At 46.3% G+C, this 6,932-nt stretch overlaps 1 pseudogene; it reads left to right on the top strand.

The window, feature by feature from the left end:
• Positions 1-5,387: 5,387 nt before the first annotated feature.
• LOC147792659 (uncharacterized) lies at positions 5,388-6,703 on the top strand (annotated as a pseudogene).
• The last annotated feature ends 229 nt before the right edge of the window (positions 6,704-6,932 follow it).

Raw genomic sequence — 6,932 nt, 5'->3', positions numbered from 1 at the left:
CCTGTTGAGTCGGCGAACTAGAGCCACTCTCACCCATGCAAATCTAAGGATAATTCCGAATAAATAGGAGTTCATGGTTAGCTCAGGATTAAAACCGAGTTACCTAGGTTATCGAATGAAAAGAAAATCAGTCTCAACAGTAAACGACTTTATAAAGTGAGAGTGGTTTTCTTCATGGTCCGATCTTATGCAATACTCATTGCATAGGACGCCCCCACTCACATGTCTCCACATGCACAATTTAGTGATCACATTGTTTATATCATATACAAAAGTGGGCCGCATCCATAGTGTCCCCAGAATAAGGTACTCAGCCTTATCCTTATACTATAGATCATTTTGACTATATACTTGAACTTGATCCACTCTTATGTCTCTATATATAGTTCAAGTAATCATACTATAGCCAGAGTGTTCTTAGTTTATTGGATTTAGATTAATGATCGTAAAGTTCACTTTATTCAATAACAATTTATTACTGAATAAACATCAACAATAACTTTATTGAAAATAGAATATATCTTTGTTTACAAACTATGAGTTTTAGGACATAAAACCCAACACCTTCTACTCGGTCGGTCTACCCTCTTTGGAGATACCCAATTCTAGCGTTCGTTATCAGAAGTAGAGATAGGATTTATTACAACTCCAACATTTATGTGAAAATGACAGAGCTCTAAGGGGAAGAAGCACATCCTCCACCTTCACTTGCGAAGCGCTACGCTCCTGCTTACGACAGACTACTTTCCAAGCTAATTACTGAAGAAAGACTACTGGGAGTGGGAATCAAGCTCCAGCCCTGAAAAAATAGCCCGAGGATCGACCTATGCTACTACCAAGCTCACCGCAAGGGATGACAATAACTCAAACTTCGATACCCAAATTCATTCACCCAAAGACTGAAGACAGAACTAATCTCATTCTTTTTTATGAATTACTGCAACGCCCGAAGCAGAAAGCAAAGCTCCTCTGTAATGCCTATATATGTGTGTGAGTGGCTCTTTTTGGAGACTTAGCCCAATGGCTACCACCCGAAGTGTGCTAAGTTAGTCACAGGGAAACCTCAAAGTGCTTTCGAACTTCCGACTCTATAAACTTATATGGCTTGCTTGTTCAGCTTGTCCCCTCTTTGAATGTGTACAGTTCGAGCAAGCAAATGGCTAGCAGGGCCGAGTAACCACAATGAACGGGACGAGAGAAGTTACACAAGAATATGACCCCAGAGATATCTATTATTCTTCGTGCATCTAGGTCTGGTTCCTGAGAAAACGGATATATATTATGAGCGAGTTTCGCTGTACAATATAGAACCCGAGACAGGCTGAAACTAATGAATTACCCTGGTTGGTTGGCGTCGGCTAGCTAATAGGGCGAGCAACGTAATAGAGTGGACGGACGACGTGAGTGAGAGCCCAAACCATAGCGGCTGACGAGACTTCTCTCTCGACTTTAGCGACAATAACTTTCTCCGAGAGGCTTTCTCTTTCTTTCTTTCTTTATAGGGGATCCGCTGAGGTTTTTAGCTCGCAATAAAGCTAGGGCCCTGATCGAGCAACTAGTAGTCCTATCTATCTACCTCTCCAGACACAATATCTTGAGTACCAATGATGGTGACTACATCTGTTGGCATGTGATGTTTGGCCATAGAATTGAGTCCTTGTGAATGGGCAGATTCAGGTGCTCTTATTTTATGACGGTAGGGACGATTGCTTCCATTACTGACCAGAAAGACACCAAATTCCCCTTTAGGTGCTTCCACTGCGGTATAGGTAGAAGAAGCTGGTACGGAAAAACCTTCTGTATAAAGATCGAAATGGTGAATTGAGGTAGAGTAGACCGATGATGATCCTGTAGTCATTTGGCTGGCTATTGAAAGAAAAAGCTTGCATCTGCTCCCCCTATGAGAATATAACCGGTCCCATCTCTCTCCAAACCTAACGTGGTAGTTTCCCATCATAGGGCTTTCTATCTATAGATTGAGGCATTACCAAGTTGCTAATTCGTTCAGAACTCAGTTGACTGCTTCTATAGATAAGGCGGAGCGTCCTTGGCTCAGCATTATAGCACATAGGGCTTCAGCGCTACTACAGCGCTTCACTAATGCTTGGCTAAGTCTTGAACCTTCGCGCTGACCGTTCGCTTTCTCAGTAGCAAAAGCTCTTCTCTTTGCCCCTTACGATGAAAGCCTTAAGCGATAGATTTGTTGTTTTATTGCTCCTGCTTCCTCACTGGGCTCGTCAAGCCAACTTAGCTTTTTGGTAGTTGAAACTACGGTTGAAGCAGACATTTCAAAATGAGAGCATGGAAGATATATATACATGGTTACGCTTACTAAAAGACTGACTTAGGCCAGCGTGAAAGAAAGGGCGGGCACTCTCGTGTTTCAACCCCACTATACTCTGAATAAATAGTTGTGGGGCACTGTATACTGATAGCTTCTACGATAAGCAAGTGAATGGGGGCGATGCGTGGCGAACGGTTCATCAAGCCATTTCTCGCCTCAACCCCCGTCATATAGGAAGAGGGGTGAAACAGCTCGACCAAAGGGAGAGGGGTGAAACAGCGAGATCGGTAGGGAGAGGGGTGAAACAGCGAGACCGGTAGGGAGAGGGGTACTTTACAAATAGGGGGTAATTGATTCGCACCTGACTGTGATAACCCTCTCGATACCTTATTATGTGAGCTTTGTTACTAGTGGTTGATTTCCCGTGGCGTTATAGCCTTTTCCTAGTGCACAAAGCCCCAACGAAGAAGATGTTAGTGGTTTCTCATTGGGTCAATAAGCAAAATCCCTCTTTTTGTGTTACTCCTACTCCGTCAGCGGTAAAAAGACTAAGAAAAGGCGAAGCGTTCTCTTGGTTTCCCAACCTCTTGCTTCTAAAGGTTGCCCTCTCTCGACTGGATGTTGTTCCAGCCTACTACGAGGATCCCGTATCCAGCAACCCAACCTAAAAGAAGGGCATCAAAAAGCCTTATCTAGGTTGGAACTATGAAGCTGACCTTATTATTAATTCAAAGGGTAAAGGGCTTTTTCAGTTGGTGTGCGGAGCGCACTTCTATTTTCCCTTTACTAGACTAGTGGTGGGGTCCCGTGGTTCCTATACCGCCATGTTTCCTGGTCCTTTTCTTTTAGTACTTCGACCCGAAGCAATAGCTTCTAGCTAGTTCAGTGGCTAAGATGGATGCGCTCCAGCTCACTCAAGAATGGGACGGCAATGGTTCGCCAGCAAGCTCGTTCTGATCTTGGATGCAGTACATTGGAATCCTGAAGCACCACCACGAAAGCTACCGCGGGTTCACCTTCGGTGCGGTAAGGCACCACCCAGTTGTGCCAGCAGCCAACTCCGGCGTGTCAGCTTAGTTATCCTCATCAAGCCACTTACTTAATGTCTAACTTCCCAACAGGTAGACGGTTCCTTTTCCCCCAGATCAATGAAGAAGGGAGAAGTGTGTGTATTCTTCCGAATCCCCAAAAGCGAAGCGCTATGCCGGGGCGGGGGGACGGGACAAGAAACGGCTCTGAAGAAAGCTATTTTGGTTCCCAATGTTTCTCCACGCCCAACAAGATGCGTCAACCTCGGGATGCTTTACTCCTAACCCCACAAGGTTTCGAGACGGAGCTTAACCTGAGTCTCGGTTAAGAACGGCGATGATCTACGTTTCACACGGCACATGATTCCATGGATAGTTTCATTCGAGATCGTGATGGAGGACATAGCTTACGATCATCGGCTTTGATCATGCCACTAGGCATTTGATTAGGACATTGCACAATTATACGAACACTTTGTCGCATCTCTTCGATACGGATACAGTAACGATCATAGCAATCTCGTCTGGTGCCTACGGGTACGTCAGGATCAAATTGGTCATGAACATCGTAAGGTGCTGCTCTTCGCAAATCCCAGCATACCCCTGGTTGGGATGGGTAGGCCCACCACTTCACTTTCGCTTAGGCCCGTAAAAAGTTAGTGGGGGGACCCTATCGGGCTCCTTCCCCCCCCCCAAAACAAGAAACTGTACGTGAGAGTTTCCCTTCATACAGCTCGAATCATTCTCAGATGCCCCGACAAGAGAGAGGCATCCTTTCCTTCTTTGTTAGGTTGGTTCACGCGCAAACGAGCACCGGTCGCAACAGTAGGGAACTATGACCAATATAGTCAGACACTTAGCTACATCTGCACGTAAAAGGAATGTGGTTCTGGTTGAGGCTTTCTTTCCTTTATTAGTAAAGGGGGTGCGGGACGTTCGCGGAGTCTGTGCCTTACGTACCACCACGGGACTGTTCGTTCTTTTTCGGATCCCGCTCCTAAACATAAGGGATAGGGGGAAGGTGATCGGGCCTATCATATCAAAAGGGTTGTCGGATAGAGAACCCTGCTACGTATTACATTTGAGGTTCTGGGGCGGGGTCCGATTCGACCGACTTTTGGATAACAAGAAGGCGAGCTGATCTACTTTGATCTAGGAAAAAGCCCAGTAAGCCACCAACTCGGTGCAGGTCACGTGACCTACAGCTTGGCCTTTGCTTTTTGAGGCTGACTCTACCCACATCTCTATATGCCCGGAGCACTTCCATATGGAGAAAGATAGGCTTACCATGTTCCATCAATAGCACCTAACCTATGCCGATTTTGGCGGACCGTGCTCCACCCCGATGAACTTATGCGGTTCCGACGTACCCAGAGGCCAGAGGCGAATCCGTTCACGGTCCGTAGGACCAAGATCATTCAAAGGTAGGTGGCCCGCCTAGAACAGTTATCTTTGACTGGGCTTACACACATTCGCTCACTTACGCTGTCCCCCCTCAGCTTACCCTAGCCACGAGCCTTTTGCTCTTCTAACGTAAGCTACAAGGCTTCACACCAAGTCTTCACTGACATAATACGCATGCTTAAGTAGGGTCAGGCGTAACCGTTGTTGCCTGATGGGAACTTCCCCCATATTGCTATCAATGTCTTCATGTCGCACGACCTCTTAACATACACCACTGAATCCCCAATCCTTTGCTTGTTGTGCAGTGACAGTACCAATATCCAGATACGGTTGTCGGTTGACATCTCTTCTAATTCGTCGATACGAGAAGCAAATTGTTGTGTGAAGGAATCAATATCTCGACATAAGCCAAGAGGAAGATCTTGTGCCACTCCACCTGGTCGTATGAAACTGGCATGCATCCTGGCTCTCGAGACTCTTTCATAGAATTCCAATAATTTCTCCCACTCCTCAAAAGCCCACAGGAACGGAGTTGATGCTCCCACATCTATAGCATGAGTAGTTAAAGGAAGTTAATGATTTGAAATTCGAGTGATTTCACGGAATAACACTCGTATATATTGAGCTCGTAATGGTACCTCGCAATTCAAAAGTCTCTCTATAGCTGAAGAATGAGCGTGTTCTTCGGCCATCGTAGAAACATAGATAGGGTCAACGACGGAACGAACAACGAAACTTAACGACAGCTTTTTCGTACACGTTCACTTGCATCACATACACAAGTGCTCTCTGAACCGTGCAATAAGGTCACCCATAACACGGCTCTCCCACTTAAGTTACCTTAGCCCCAGGCCATGTCAATTATATTGGAAAAAGAAAGAGAAGCGTAACGTAACAAAAGGTATTGAAAGCGATTCCTTCGCCCTTCTTACGAATCCCCCCAGTTTCCAAAGCCTATCCCGCCTTTTGTACTTCTCGCTTTTTTAGCTTATGCAATAGAAAGGTCTTATTCAAACCTGCTTGTAGAAATGAATGGATTAGAAGGAGACTGGGTTCGATTTCTGGGCCAGGCGGGAGGTGAAGGCCATAAGAGAAGATTCCCCGGTAAGGAAGAGAAGAAAAGGGTGTTGTCATCGAGATCGACCTCTTTACCGAGGCATTGTAAATCCAGACCGGGAGAATCAATGGCGCTATTTAGCCCTTCGTTTCGCCAACAAAGAAGTCATCTTTGACGATTTACCTACCATTCCTTCTTTGCCGAGCCGCCTCTCTTCGTCATTCGAAGTACTACCTCTGCCTTCCCTTTCGAGAACATATCCATCTCCTTTTCCAATTCCAATAAAAACAAAGAGAATACCATAAAGCTTCGTCTCTGATTTTGCCGGCCCCAGGGGAGTTTACTCGACCCATTCTTCAGTCTCCCGCACAGCCTCAGTGTGCGACTCCGTATGAGGACCTCTTTCCCTTCTGCGCACTCTCTGTTCACACGGTTCTTAAAGCAGAGGAGGAAGGGCAGCTGGTACCACACATCTATCCAGAAGCAAGTGTAATTCACCGGTTCCACCGAATGCTCCTATCTCTGTCAAAGATCGTGTGAGTGTGCAGTTATGCTTCGGATGCTTCACCATAGAATAGATCAACCCAGTTAGTTCCCGTTCTTTTCCGGTGCACTCGCTTTATATCTCCGACACACAAGGGGAAGGACGCGGTGGAAGAAAGCAGCCCTAGCCTCTGTCTGGCAGATCATTCCGCTGGCATCTTGCATTCACGCCTCCGTTTGACTACCGCTCGAGGATGTAGTTGTAGATACATGAGTCTTAGTGGGTCGTTGGCTCCACCTCTTATCTCCTTTGTGGACATGCTGTTGTCGTCGCCATATTCCATATGTCACTTAGTCATCTCTGCCTCGCTGCGGGTCAGCACCTCCGAAAGAAAGGGAGGACTTCATTCAGTGACTCCACGATCGCCCTCTGAACGATCAGAATAAGGTAAAGCTTGAAGATAAGTTTTGTACTCTATTAATTTCTCAGTCCCTCTAGTCGGGTGGGCTAGGCTAGGCTTTCGACTGGATCCCCCTAAAAACCGTACTTTCGAGTCTCCCCGCATGAGGCTCACGCCATTCGAGGTGGCCCAGCATTCATTCACAAATCAATCCTGTAGTGAAATTGAGACTGCTTGACCTCGGAAGCTAATTCGCGTGTAGGTAGCGCTCTGTC

The sequence above is a fragment of the Cucurbita pepo genome, chromosome 5, assembly GCF_057944985.1.
Source record: "Cucurbita pepo subsp. pepo isolate OVF chromosome 5, ASM5794498v1, whole genome shotgun sequence".
NCBI classification, from domain to species: domain Eukaryota; kingdom Viridiplantae; phylum Streptophyta; class Magnoliopsida; order Cucurbitales; family Cucurbitaceae; genus Cucurbita; species Cucurbita pepo.
This window is presented reverse-complemented; position numbering and strand designations above follow the sequence as displayed.